We start from the raw sequence: 14615 nt of genomic DNA on the forward strand, positions 1-14615 counted from the left end.
GTAGAAACAAAGTAAAGACTTGGTTCTTCAAAAATCTTGAGGTTCAAACTCCATTTCTTCTCAAAGGATGGAGGATTATTGGAGAAAAGTAGAAGAAAATTGAGAGAGTGTGAAAAGAGGGAGGGGGCGAAAATTGTGATGGCTAGGGTTAGGGGTTTCTCTTATTTATAGTGCTCAATAAAATCTTTAGGTAAATAAATAGAATATTTGGTAAGATTTGATTCTACACAATTAAAATATTGTGCTCAAGGCATGTAATTTTCGAAAATTATGGCCCTTATTTAGCCAAGATTTCGTTTGGTATATTTTACGGAGTAGAATAAAATATCACGGAGCAAAATAAAAATAAGAATTCTCCCAACTAGGGATTGGAAATAGGCGTGTAGTAGGCCTTTTAAATAAGGAATGGATTTTTAATATTAACTAAAACAAGATATGACAAGATCTCTTGAGGTATGGAAAGATTTGGTAGAATATTCAAATTCTAGGTATGGAAGGAAATCAAATAAGGGATCAATTAAAATAAAATAAATTCTTCCTTCCCAAGAATAGGTGATTTTCGAAAATCACCTTAGAAATAATAGGGTGCGATTTTTCTCATTAAGAGATAGAGAATAATTGGGTTTTGGATTTAATTTGGATAAATATCCCAAAAATTAAATTAAATCCGGAAAAATAGAATTCCTTCTCCAAAGAGTCAAGGGGTTCGAAAATCTCAAGAATTAGGTGGCTAGTATTTATGGAAATTTTCCCTAATATTCTCACCCACCCTTAAACAAATAATTCACCTCATAATTCCTTTAGTTCAAATATTCACATGCCACGTCATATATTCAACAAGTTTGACTTTTCAAACTCCAACGCAACCCTAGACACAACTCGGTCATAGAAACTCATGCAATAAATTCATTCATCGTTTAGTTCACGTCTCCCACGTCATCAAAATTAGGGCTCGAAAAAGCGGGTGTTACAATTTTGCTCTATTTTTTGTGGACGGAGAGAGTATAGGACTCACATTCCATTAACTTTTTCAACTCACTTTTCATTATATTTCTTAAAACTCGTACCCAGTCAAAGTGAGACGAATTATCTAGGACGGAGGGAGTATATATTTTGTGAAAAAAATGTTTAAATCGAGATAATTATATAAGTTTGAAGCTTTGAGATATTTTTAAAAAAATTAGTTGTAACTAACAAAATTCTATTTATATTAATACCCATGATTAACTTTGTTAAACAACCGGTTGAAATTGAGTGTACTCTGGTCGACGTTGTTATAAAAGCCAGTAGATATTGCGCGAAAATTGATCCTGACCGTTTAATTTTAGATCGGATGGACTAGATTTTGTAGTAGTTATCAATTTAACGTTTAGAATTTCTTAAAATTCTTAAATCCCGAGCCGAGTCAACGATAGAAATATAAAATTGGAGAAATTTATTTCTAGTGATAAATTAAAAAAATAAAAAAAAATAAAACTTGAATTGAGATAAAAAAAATGTGATTGCATTAAAAATATAAAAGTATTCATATTCCATTAATTTTTTATATCTATTTTTCTTTGTATGGCTTGATATCCTAGCTAGGTTAGCGATAGAAATATGAACTTGGAGAAATTTGTTTATGGTGATGATTTAAAAAATTAGTTGTACTCCGTCCGTTCACCATTTAAAGAGCCGTTTTAATTTGGCATAGGTTTTAAGAGCTTGATTAACTTTGTGAAAAAAAGTAAAGAGAGAAAGTGAGTAGAATGTGAGACCCATTTATAGTACTCCCTCCACCATATAAAAATATAGACTTTGGGGATGTCACGGTTTTAATGAAAAATCGATATAGTAGGAGAGATGTAGAAAGAAAAAGTGATTGAAGTATTGTTAATGGAGTATGGGCCCGCCTTATAAGAGAGAAAAAGACTTGTCAAAAATAGAAAGAGGTTATTTTTGTGGGACAGATTAAAATGGAAAAAGAAAACTATTTTTATGGGACGAGGGGAGTATTAGTTTTAGAGTGAATTTAAAAAATAGTACTTGATCTTTCACTTTTGTATAAAAATAGTATCTGATCTTTGTTTTACATCATTTTTTCGTGCCTTGTGACAAAAATAACCATATGTGTCAAACATGTGATTTTTGGACCATAGAGGGTATATTTGAAAATTTCAATTAAATAGTACTCCCCGTCCCATTGAAGATGACTCACTTTCCTTTTTGGTTTGTCCCAACCAAGATGACCCATTACCTAAAATGGAAACACCTTTATCTCTACTTTATTCCTTCTCTCTTACTTTACTCTCTCCTCTTAACACACAAAAATTAACTGCATAAAATCCCGTGCCACCCAAGGAAGGGGTCATCTTTCTTGGGACGGAGGGAGTACCAAACATGTGATTTCTTCTTCTTTTTTCCTTTCTTTTTCCCTTTTTCTTCTTAGTTTCTATTTTCTCTTCTTTTTGTTTTCTTCATTTTCTTCTTTCTATTTAGTGTTTTATACATGCATCTAATTGACATTCATAATATAAATTAAGGATAAAACATCTAATTAAATCAATTTCTTAAACTAATTAAATTAATTGAATATTTTTAATATAATTATTTTATATTATAAATATGATTCATAATTACATTATTATTTTTGGGTATTTGCATGTAAATGTTTAAATTTTTTTTATCAAACTCTAGTTTTATATACAAAATTTTAATTTTTGTCGAATTTAGATTACGAGTGTCCAAGAAATAAGAATAAATCCATAGTTTGGCTATAAATCAAAACAAATCAATGGTTCAATATTGTATACATGGATTTTTAAAATAGTAAGCAAAATAATAATTGACAATATGTAAAAATTTAGAGGCAAATAACCTAGTTTATTAATTTTAGCTAATGTAAATAACGGTGGGTCATATTGATTTTTTTATTTTAGGTAATGTAATAATGGTGGCTCATTGTAGTATTATCTCCATTTCACTTATTCGTCTTATTTAAATAAATGATAAAATGAAAATATTATTACCTTATATCTGGAATTACAATACTCTCTATATCCCAAATAATAGGGGACAATGGACATCATGGTGTGATACTGTCATGTATTTTGTGAGTAGATAAATGACCACATTTCAGTCTTTTTCATGTTATTTAATTTACAAAATAAAATTAAAATTTTATAAATTAATTTTATAATAAAATATGAGATAAATAAGTTGGTATAAATCTGTGACCTATTTTCTTAAAATAATAAGATAGTATCTAAATAAAAATATATGCGCATGCACTTCAGGTCCGGTACAATATTTATTAGTAAAATGGGATTTCACTGATACGAAGGAAGCACCACCCACAATTATTAAACTGGAAAAAGCTCAATAATCCATACTAATAGATCTCGTATCATTAAAAATAGTACTCTCTCCCGTTTGTCTTATTGAAAAATGATCCCATTTTTTTGATTGATTTGTCTCAATCAAAATTATCCATTAATAAAATAAAAATATATTTATTCTATTTTATTATATTTTTTAATTTATTTTTTTTTCGTTTAATATAAAATTAAATAGTATAAAATTTTGGTACCACCCAAGAAAAAAAAAACATCTTGAAGCTAGTCTGTAAGATGGTCAAATCACGTGGAATGTTAAATTGATTCCTATTACTCATTACTGCCGCATACACATCATAATTAATTAATTAAATGGGATTTCACTGATATCATGAAAAGGCCACATACGATTATCAAATAGAAAACTCAAAAATAATGGAATTTCACTTGATTTTTGTGTTTTGTGTCTACATAGTCGTGAACGTAACCGCCAAACATCACCTCAACTTTAGTCATAAACTAATTGACCTAGTTTTTCGTTTGATTTCGATACATAAATGTGTGTGTGTGTCTGCATAGTTACTTGTGTCTGCTTAACTTGAGAACTTGCGTCCATGTAGAAATCAACTGTTAAACATATAATGAAAATCAACAATTGGATTATTTTATTGCATCAATAATTAATGTCTATATTTGTGTGGGCACGACGTGTATTTCATTGCATCAATATTTACTTATGGGCACGACGCGTATTTCATTGCATCAATATTTACTTACTCCATCAATCTCGTTTTTAAATGACACATTTTCTTTTTAAAACATCGCATTCTAAATAACATATACATTTAAATATAAAAACATTTCTTTAATAGTGTATTTTACTTTATTCTTCTCATTTTACACACAAAATAATAGTATAAAATTTTCTGCCAAGTTAAAAATGCTCAACTTAAAATGTAATGTAATGGGGGGAAGTAATAATATAATAGGACTCATAGCTGATTACAATGAAAATTTTCAAATACGATTAATTAATTACATATCTAGAAATTTAATAAGTGAATGTTGAACGTTTACAAAAAAATATATGATAATAGTTTTATTTAATAAAATATTTAATTTTAAATAGGAGTATAATATATACTTCTTTCGTTCCATAAAAATAGGCTAATTGAAGATGACAAGGGTTTCAAAGCATAATTGATAAAGTAAAAGACAAGGAAAAAGTATTTGAAGTAATGTAGTGGATGGTGAAATCCATAAATAATAAGGTAAAACTGAAAGAGAATTTTTTTTTCATAAATGGATATGGACTATTTCTATGGGATGAAGAAAAAAGAAATTTGGCTTATTTTTATGGGATGGATTGAGTATAATACATCGGATACTAATTATAATATAAAAAGTCAATAATTCCTATTTTCAAATTTATTTAAATTAAATCACAATTACAACCTGAGTACCTATATTTAATCATAATTTATACTTATATAATTTTAAATTGAATAAATAAATAAAGTATCGAGCTTCTATTACTCTCCTTTAATAATTAATCATTTAATTAATAAAAAAAGTTAGAACATATTTAAATACCCCCTCCATCCCCGATTAAGAGTCACAATTTTCCATTTCGGTCCGTCCCCAATTAAGAGTCACACTTCATTTTTTATCATAAATAGTAAGTAGGTCTTATATTCTACTAACTCAATTCAATCACATTTTATTATAAAACCAATATAAAAAAATGCGTTCCACATTTTCCTAATTTTGTCAATCAACTTTTCTTTACATTTCTTAAAACTCGTGCCCGGTCAAAATATGACTCTTAATCGGAGACGGAGGAGTACATATTTTAATATAAATTTGATTTGTAACTGGAAGTAGTAGATTTGTATTAAATGGATGTACGCAAATTTAAAGGAAATGAACTCTTAGCAATATAAATTGGGTTAGGAAAATAATATTCCTCCCGTCCATCATTAGTTGTCACAATCATTTTTGTCCGTTCATGAAAAACTATCTTATTAATTTGGAATTGTTAACTTAAATAATTTAATATTATGATTTGGTTACATTTTTTCATTGTTATAAATGTGGACTCGAGGAAGATCAATAATTGGGTTAATTAACAATACATGATTCTTGGCGTATCATCAATACTTTACTAACCTTAAAAAAGACATATACAAATTATTTATTTATAATAAAATGGAGTGGTTAACCGAATAGGTACTATATTAATTTACACGTAATTTCCAACTACTAGATCTCGTATCATTTAAATATATCACCTTGATGCCTATGTATGAGACACAAATCACATGGAAATTTGAATGATTCTCTGATTTTCGATTACTCCCACGTACACATCTCAATTAAATAAATAGGATTTCAATGATATCAAGGAATACCACTTACGTGTGCGATTTTCTGCAGCAGGTGAGTAGTTGTGTTTTATGTTAGTACATGCGTAAAAATCTAAATTCGTTTTGTTTAATAATCCAAGAGTATTTTATCCTCTATAATATATGAAAGACATAACAAATATTAATAATAATAATAAATTTCATAATCATATAGATTTGTTAATCAGATGTTTACACTTATTTACATCTAATAGATCTTATTTGAATTACAGATGACTCATCTTGAGTTTTACGCAAGAGACTCAAATCATGTGGAAGGTTTGAACTTTGAAGTTAACGTATGAGACTCAAATCACGTGGAAATTTTATTTAATTCTTTGATATCCCAGACACATCTTAATTAAATTCATAAACTTCATCAAATTTTACTTATCCAACTTTAAAACTGGCATTAATTTTTTTTTTTTGAATGCTATTAGTTTATTTTCATTTTGCAATTACAATGTCATATTACTATACTATGCAGCAGTAGTATTAGAAATTAGTCATTCATTCCCTTAAAAGGTCTTCCATCTCCATCACGTGGATAGGTAACACAACAGATAAAAAGATAAAATGTATCATCAATATGGAGTCATAGACCCGTCTTGATACCAAATTAGAAATGGACTATCACTTCCTTAAAAAGGAGAAAAAATTCACTGGTCAAGGCATACCAAGTGGCAGTGTGACATGGTATGCCCCACCAATAAATCATTGATATATAGATATATAGAGGCCCTACTATATACATTCTTTTATTTTAAAAAAAATAGAAACTATTATAAAATTTGAAAAATGTCCAAAAATTTAGGAATTTCTATGTTTAATACTCCATAACTTATATAGTACTTGTAATATACTTACATCCCTTGTGACCAAATTTATTACACTATAAGATATAAATTGTTCCGTCCTTTATTTATGAATAAAAAAATTAATGTAATAAAAAAATATAAGAAATAGTATTATGTTTTGTTTTTAGAATTTGTTCATTAGTAGACAAACGAGAATTTCATATTCCAAAATTAATTTCAGATCACTTGCTTACATGGACGGAACCAGAAAGCTTAATTAGTCAGGGCTAAATTTTTTAAAAAATAATAGAATTATTAAAACATTCAAAATAATAATAACACTATAAATAATATATATACATATAATTCAGTTTTTTTTTGTTTGGTTTGTAAAAATATCAAATCACACCATAAAACAAGTGGAACTAAGTTTAAAAAATTAATGTTTTTATTGAAATTAAAAAACATGTTATCATAATAAAGAAATATTTTTACTACTATTGATCTACACATAAAATCAATACCCTCCTTTTAATACAGTATAGTATAGAAGTTCATTGGATAAGAATTTTTGTGCAGGATTAGTTTTAATTATTTATTTCAACTATTTTTTATATATAATGATATACTACTGGAATTTAAATCTAATTTAACATTTTTAATACAACAATCTCTCAAAAACAAATTACGAAGCCCAATGAAGTTGAAGAAATAACATTTAAAGCCCACCACTTAAAGCCTTCTTCGCCAATGTTTTATCTCTCTACTTCTGAAAATCACACACACCAGTCGAGAAAACAATTGAGCGGAGAGCGGCCATGAGCGCGGAGTTACTGGGTCCGGCTCCGACCAAGACCCCGCTAGAAAGGCGGCTTGGCCATAAATAAAATTCAGAGACATTGTTTTAATTATGCGATATTATGAATACTTATAGTTCATTTTTATACTTATTTTATGGAAACATTTAAGTTTTGACTAGTTGCAAAATCAGAACAAATCTATGATTCGATAAATTATAATGAAATTTCAAAGATATGTGAAAAACAAGATTAATTAAATGCTAAGTAATCCATTAATTAAACGGGTCCGCGTACCTTTATTTTGGGAAAATTGAACCGGGTTATACCCGATTACCAGATTTCCTATTCTGAAAATTAAAACAGTGTGTATTCCTTACCATTTCTCTCCCTCTATCTTTTCTACATTTCATAATTTTGTTTGGATTTATACATTGTTATAATTATATTTTGTATTATACAAATTCTCTGACTCAATGGAGAATACACATGTTTGTCGATATATCACACACTTTGTGAGAAGAAGATATGTTTTTGTTTAATATCCAGCCCACTTATGAGTTCAGTAGTAATATTTTTTCAATGGTCCCTAAAAAAATTGTGAACTATCTTAATAGTTCATAATCTTATCAAAAAATGCATCAATGGACCCTAAATAAATTTTATATTTCAGTACGATAAGACTAAAGTAATCATAGACATCAAAAATGTGAAATTTTAATTATTGAGGGCATTTTGAACCTTAAATACTAATATATTGTTTTTGTAATTTTAAAACTCAGTCTATACGAAGAAAAAATTAAATTCAATAGTAACTTTTTTTAATAAAAATATTAAAGTGAATTATAGAAAATTCTTTTTACATTGGGATTTATTTTTACTTAAAATATTTAATTATATTTTTTAAATTTGAGAAGGAAAAATATTATAGTGAACTATAGTAATTTTTTATCTAAAAAATGATACTTAAATATTTAAATGTTACTATACTTAAGTGAAAACAAATATTTTAGTTACATTAATTAAAATATAGTATAGTGAAAAAAATTTGAAGTATAATAATTAAAATTTAAGTGAATTATATCTAATGTAATTAAAGCGAACTGTTTCAAGCAATTATTGTGAATTGTAATTCAAAATAAAATGTTTTATGTTGTAAAAATATAAAATCAACTAGTACATGAAATGTACATTATTTCTGCCCTGAGAGGTGATTTTATATATATTCAAAAATATTGCAAGATTGAAGATGTACCAAAATTGTGATTTCCAAATATAAAAAATGCCCTTCATGGCATTTAGGGGATTTTTCGAATGCAAATGGGTATAAAAGACCGACGGATACTAACAATGTGATTTTTAGAGACCAAAAAGGCTATAAAATTCTCTTAAGGATCATTGGTGCATTTTTCAACAAGATCAGGGACTATTAGGGTAGTTCACTGTAGATTTTAATGCACAATTAGTAAAATAATAAAGAAGTAGAAATAAAAAGTAATTAAAGTGTTGTTAGTGGAGAATGAGTCGGGTTTAGAAAGTGCATATTCTTGTGAGACGGATTAAAAAGGAAATAATACATATTCTTGATAGACGGAGGGAGTAACCAACAACATTGTTTTTTCTTCATACTCGGCTCGAGCATTTGGTACTCGATTGGTCGGATAAGGATACCAACATCGGGTAATTGGGTACCTGAAGGCTGAAATAGATTTAGGTTGGGTAATAGGTATAGACTTAGGGCAATTTTTGAGATCGGATATCCGATTTTTCGGGTCAAGTATCCAGAGACATCTTATTAGACACTTCTACTCAAATATATACTGATGAATTTAAGTCCGACACTACTTCGGTATTTCCTCCTCTAGTACTTCTTGTGTAAGTTTGTAGTGGCAATTTATTTCTCGTCATTTATAATCTACATATATTACAGCGTATGGAAAATGACAATAAACAAAAGATTTGATCATTATGCTATATAAAGAAATAAGTCAATAATTCAATTAATAATCATTAATCAAGAGTGTAAGTCGTGCAAGACATATACATTGTGATTTGTTATACTCCCTTTGTCCCACCGAAAATATTCACAATTCCTTTTTATTTTGTCTTATTTAAAATATTTACTTTTGATATTTGAAAAGAAATTCATTTTTCATTTTTTTTAATTAAAGTATTCGACTACCTTTTTTTCTATTTACTTCACCTTAGAACTTGATAAGTCGTATTCTAAGCCTTGGTTACTGGTCAGTATGTCGTGAAATACATGTATTATCTGCAAAACAGTTGCTTAAGTGTGCAGGATTGAAGGATCCAAGTCAGTAGGTGACGATTCGTGTGACGCAAGTGAAAAGGACACTAGAAGGGTGCGATACTGACCAGAATGCATGCCAGAGAAAAGGCTCGAGATGGAGAAGGAGGATAGCTGGGATGATTATTTTACAAGGGCAAAAAGGTCAAAATGCGGGAGAAGTCTACCCTAAAAGCAAGGGCAAGCCTCCCTATAAAAGAAGCCATTTGGAGAGAGAGAAGCGCGAAAAAGCCAAGCTCGACAGTCATACTTAGTAGAATTTTCTCTAGAAAATCAATCCTTCAGCATTATCCTACCTCTCGTTCCTCGCCACAGCTATGGTCACTTGACGTCCAAGAGTCTGCCGGAGAAGTCATCAGTTCGCCTTTCCAGCCAGTTATCACAGTAGTATAGTAGTATCATCGCCCGGAGTGGCAAAAACAATCTTAATCGCTTTCTTAGTTAAAGTTTACTTGTTTTCATCGTTAGTTATTTTGCAAACACTTATCGCTGTTGCTCTTTTGAATTACCTTGTTATTTTCCAACATTTACATTATGAAGTTTCTATTTCGCATGTCGCTTTGGTTCGAGTTTGCTTCATTCTGCCTAGGAAAGTTAGATTTAGTCATTGCTTTCAATTTCTAAGTTTTATTTCTTGTCGAGAGCTGTTGATTTGAAGTTGTAGCTAAGTTAGTCAAGTTTTCGTGCATGAGTTTCTTTTCTGCGCCGTGATTACCACCTTGCATGTCAGTCAGTAGAAGTAAAAGTTGCAGTTTACCGTTTAATTTAAGTTTAAGCATTTTAATCGATGGATCTTGAGTTTGAATTCATGAATCTGAAGTTTAGTTATGGTGTCTGTGTTCATATGATTTTTGTCAATACTTGGTGAAGAAGAAAACGTCGAAATCAACTTTATTTGGTCCACTTTTACATTTAAGTTACTTTTTACTTTTGTTCCCTACTTTTCAGAGGTACTATCCAGACTTGTCAGAAAGCCCCCAGCCATCAGATACACCTTGTTGTCTAACTTTCCTCTTTTAGTAACTGTCTACTTTCCATATGTCTCTGATACACCTTGTCCCCTATTTTTCACGAACACTCCCACATGTCTGTTATTTTCCCGCCTACTAGTCAGTAGAGTACTACCTTATTTCCTGTCTAGGTAAAATCTCAACCCAAGCGTGGTAGCTAACCAAACACCCAGGAAAGTCACCACAGTTATCTAAACGTGTCCATCCTCGTGGGATTTGACCCTTACCTCCGCTATACTAATCAGTAGAAGTGGGTTGAGGAAATTTGTTTGAAGTCAGGTCTTGGTTGTCGTATCAACGACTCAGCTGGGTCGGGAATCTCTTCCAGATCAGTTGGATACACTCCAATTCCACATGTGAAACCATCGAGGATAGAGAGCCGGCCACTTCAAAATGGCGCCGTTGCCGGGGATGGATGGCGTTCATACCTGTTATTGTGTGTGATCTTTTTAGTGTACATACTGTTTATAATTTTTCTTTTCTTTTTGTTTCCAGTTTATGAGAAGTGGCTCGGCTCCTGGGCAGTGGAGACCAAGGATACTTCCCAGAGGAACAATACTCGTTACCACTCGTTCTGGCCCGTCGACAGCACTGTCCGACCTAGGCACGAGTAGCGACGAAGAAAAAGAGGAGCTAGAGTACCAGCTCCCGGAGCTTCCACCCCAACCAGTAAGGACACTAGTGAGGATGGCTGACCATGGTGAGGACGATCCCGAGCTCGCGACACTTACCGCACATGCCGACGGAGATCCCCCACAAGCCATAGTGGTCACCCCAAGCCAGACCGCCTGTGATGTGAAACCCCACGTTATCGCAATCTTACCGACGTACTGTGGGAAGAGCTACGAGGGACCATACGAATTCTTAAATGAGTTCTGCAAAATCTGTAAGGCACAGAGGCGGCCAGCAGGAGCGAGCGAGGACGATTACAGACTGAAGGCCCTGCCTTTTGTCCTGAAGGGACAGGCCAACACTTGGTTCATGCGCCTGCCAGCCGACTCTATCAATACATGGGCTGATTTCAAGTCAGTTTTCCTAGCCGAATTTTTCCCATCTTCGAAGACAAGTGCATTGAAGAGGAAAATATCGTGCATAAGGCAAGAATATGATGAAACCCTGAGCGAGTACTGGGAGAAGTACATGAGCCTTCTGGAGTCATGCCCCAACCATCGCATGAAGGAGATAGAGGTGCACCACACCTTCTATGAGGGGATGAACAAAGAAACCAAGGATCTGACAAATTCATCGTCTGGAGGTGATTTCACCCAGTTGAGAGTGAGTGAAGCCAAAAAGGTGCTACGCAAGCTGTTGAATGCGAAGAAGACGTACGACAACGCGAGAGAGGGGTACAGCAGAGAAAGGGTAGCGAGTGCTTCGGCTACTGACCAGAAGGAACAGATGGACTTGAAGATGGAGGAATTAAAGAAGGAACTGCTGACTGCAATCAAACAGAACACTCCACCACCTTCTCCAACTGGAGGCTAAGAAGCCCCAGCACTACCGTATGATCAGCCGGACAACTCGCCGGATGTGGAGCAAGCGAATGCCGCAGGATACTACAATTCCAACGGCAATTGGATTCCGGGGAAGCAAAGGGATGCACCGTGGAGGGACCACCAAAATTTCCGATGGGGAGATGGAAATCAGAATCAGAACCAAAATCAGGTTCCAAATCAACCCAACCCCCAACCGAACCAATATCCCAACCGCTGACCAACAAACCTTGACTACCAGTCTAACTGGGTAGGAAGAAACCAGCATCCTCAGAACCAAAACTCTCAAAACCAGAACCCGAACCCTACCTATGTGCCACCCCATCAGCGAAACTACCAAAACCAAAACCACAATCAAAACCAGAACCAGCACCAATTTAACCCAGGGCCTCAACATAATACACACCACCAAAACCAAGGTCAGTACCAGCACAACTACGATCAGTATAACCCTCCTGCCCAGTATAACCAGTACCCACCGAACCAAAACCAACAAAATTTCTCAGGCTACCAGTCAAACCCACCACCTCAGTATAACCAGCATCAGAGCTCGAGCCAATTCCATCACCCAAACAGGTCGAGGAGGTCCGTGGAGGACATGATGGGAGAAATGCTTGCCTCGCAGCAAAGCATTAAAAATGACTTGCAGTCCAGTAATGAAACAATGCAAGGAATGCAAAGTGCCTAGAAGGAGCATAGGGCAAATATGGATATGATGAACAGGCAGTTGGCCCAGCTCGCTAACTCAGTGGGCGAAATGAAGGGGAACTCAGGGAAACTCCCATCTACAGTCCATGTACCGGAAAAGGCAAATGTGAGCAAGATTACACTGCGGTCCGGAACAGCTTACAACGGACCTCAGCTCAAGAACCCTGTCGGGGAGTCTACTAGAGAAGGGGTGCTGAGCGACGTCATCCCAGCGGAAGAGCTCAAGCTCTGCCTCAGATGGAGGATCCGTTTTTTCTAAACAAGGAGCCTACCGTGGAAGAAAGGGAGGGAGAAACACAACCTGGGAATGAGCAACCGGGAGGGGTAATACCCACATCAGACCCGCGAACCCGGGAGGCACAAACGGGAAATCCACAAGGATTGACTGGAGAGGCTAAGGGAGAAAAACCGTTTCCATACCGGTTTGTGACGAAAAGGAAGAAGGAAAACCCTGTGGATTTCATGTCAATCTTTGGGAAGCTGGATGTCACCATACCATTTCTCCAAGCCGTGAGACTGCCCCCCCTGCGGAAGTTTATAAAAGAGTTCATAGCTGGGAAAGCCCAGGAGGATGGAAAGATCATGGTGGAAGGAATAGTCTCAGCCATTGTACAGGAGAAGCTACCACCCAAGAGTGCCGACCCAGGTATGTTCACCCTACCCATAACGATTGGAGATGTGAAAATCGAGCATGCAATGTGTGATTTGGGAGCATCTATCAATGTTATGCCGTTATCCATTTATAATCAGTTAAAAGGGGTAAAATTGTCAAATACTAGGGTGTTAATCCAACTGGCTGATAGGTCGTGTATCAATCCTGAGGGTGTGTTAGAAAATGTGTTGGTCAGGATACAGAACTTTACTTATCCTGCGGATTTTTATGTCATTAAAATGAGTGAACCAGAAGCTAGGGAGTCTAGCGGGATATTGTTAGGAAGACCATTTTTAAGAACGGCTAAGACAATTGTGGATATGGCCGAAGGGACAATATGCATTGACTTTAATGGTGAGAAATTTGTCTTTGACATCAACGAAGCCATGAAGAGACCAATAGATTATGAAAATCTATGTTATGTTGATGTAATTGACCCCCTAGTCCAAGAATTTCTTGAGACCGAATTATTGCAGGAAAAGCTCCAAGCCTTGGATGTGTATGCCCAGGCTGATGTGGAAGCAGCCGCATGGTGTGATATGATCAGTAGCCGAGGGTTGACTGACGAAGAGATCGAGGAAGCAATTATGGAATTCTGTCAGAAGTCAGAACTAGCAGGATCCGTAGGGGCCGTGGTACCGGCCAGTATGAAGGAAAAATCAGATGCTGAACAGGAACAAGAGGAGGATTCAAAGAAGAACCCTTTACCTACAGACACACTACCCCCGCAAGTGGAGTTGAAAAAATTGCCAGCAAACCTTAAGTATGCCTACCTAGGGGAGGAAGACTCATTCCCCGTAATCATCAACAGCGGGTTGACTGAAGAACAAGAGGCAAGATTACTGACCGTGCTGAGCAAAAACAAGAAGGCTATTGGATGGAGCCTTACGGACCTGGTAGGTATAAGCCCGGACGTCTGCATGCACCACATTAGGCTAGAGGATGGAGCCAAGACGCATAGGGACTCTCAAAGAAAGGTGAATCCAAACATGCGAGAAGAGATACTGAAGGAAATCTTGAAGTTGCTCTCACTGGGCATTATATACTCGGTGCCAGACAGTGAATGGGTTAGCCCAATCCATATGGTCCCCAAGAAGTCAGGGATCCAGGTGATTAAGAATGAGAGGAATG

The sequence above is a fragment of the Salvia hispanica genome, chromosome 6 (assembly GCF_029641045.1).
Source record: "Salvia hispanica isolate PSC_SH4W2 chromosome 6, Shi_PSC_v1, whole genome shotgun sequence".
Lineage (NCBI taxonomy): Eukaryota > Viridiplantae > Streptophyta > Magnoliopsida > Lamiales > Lamiaceae > Salvia > Salvia hispanica.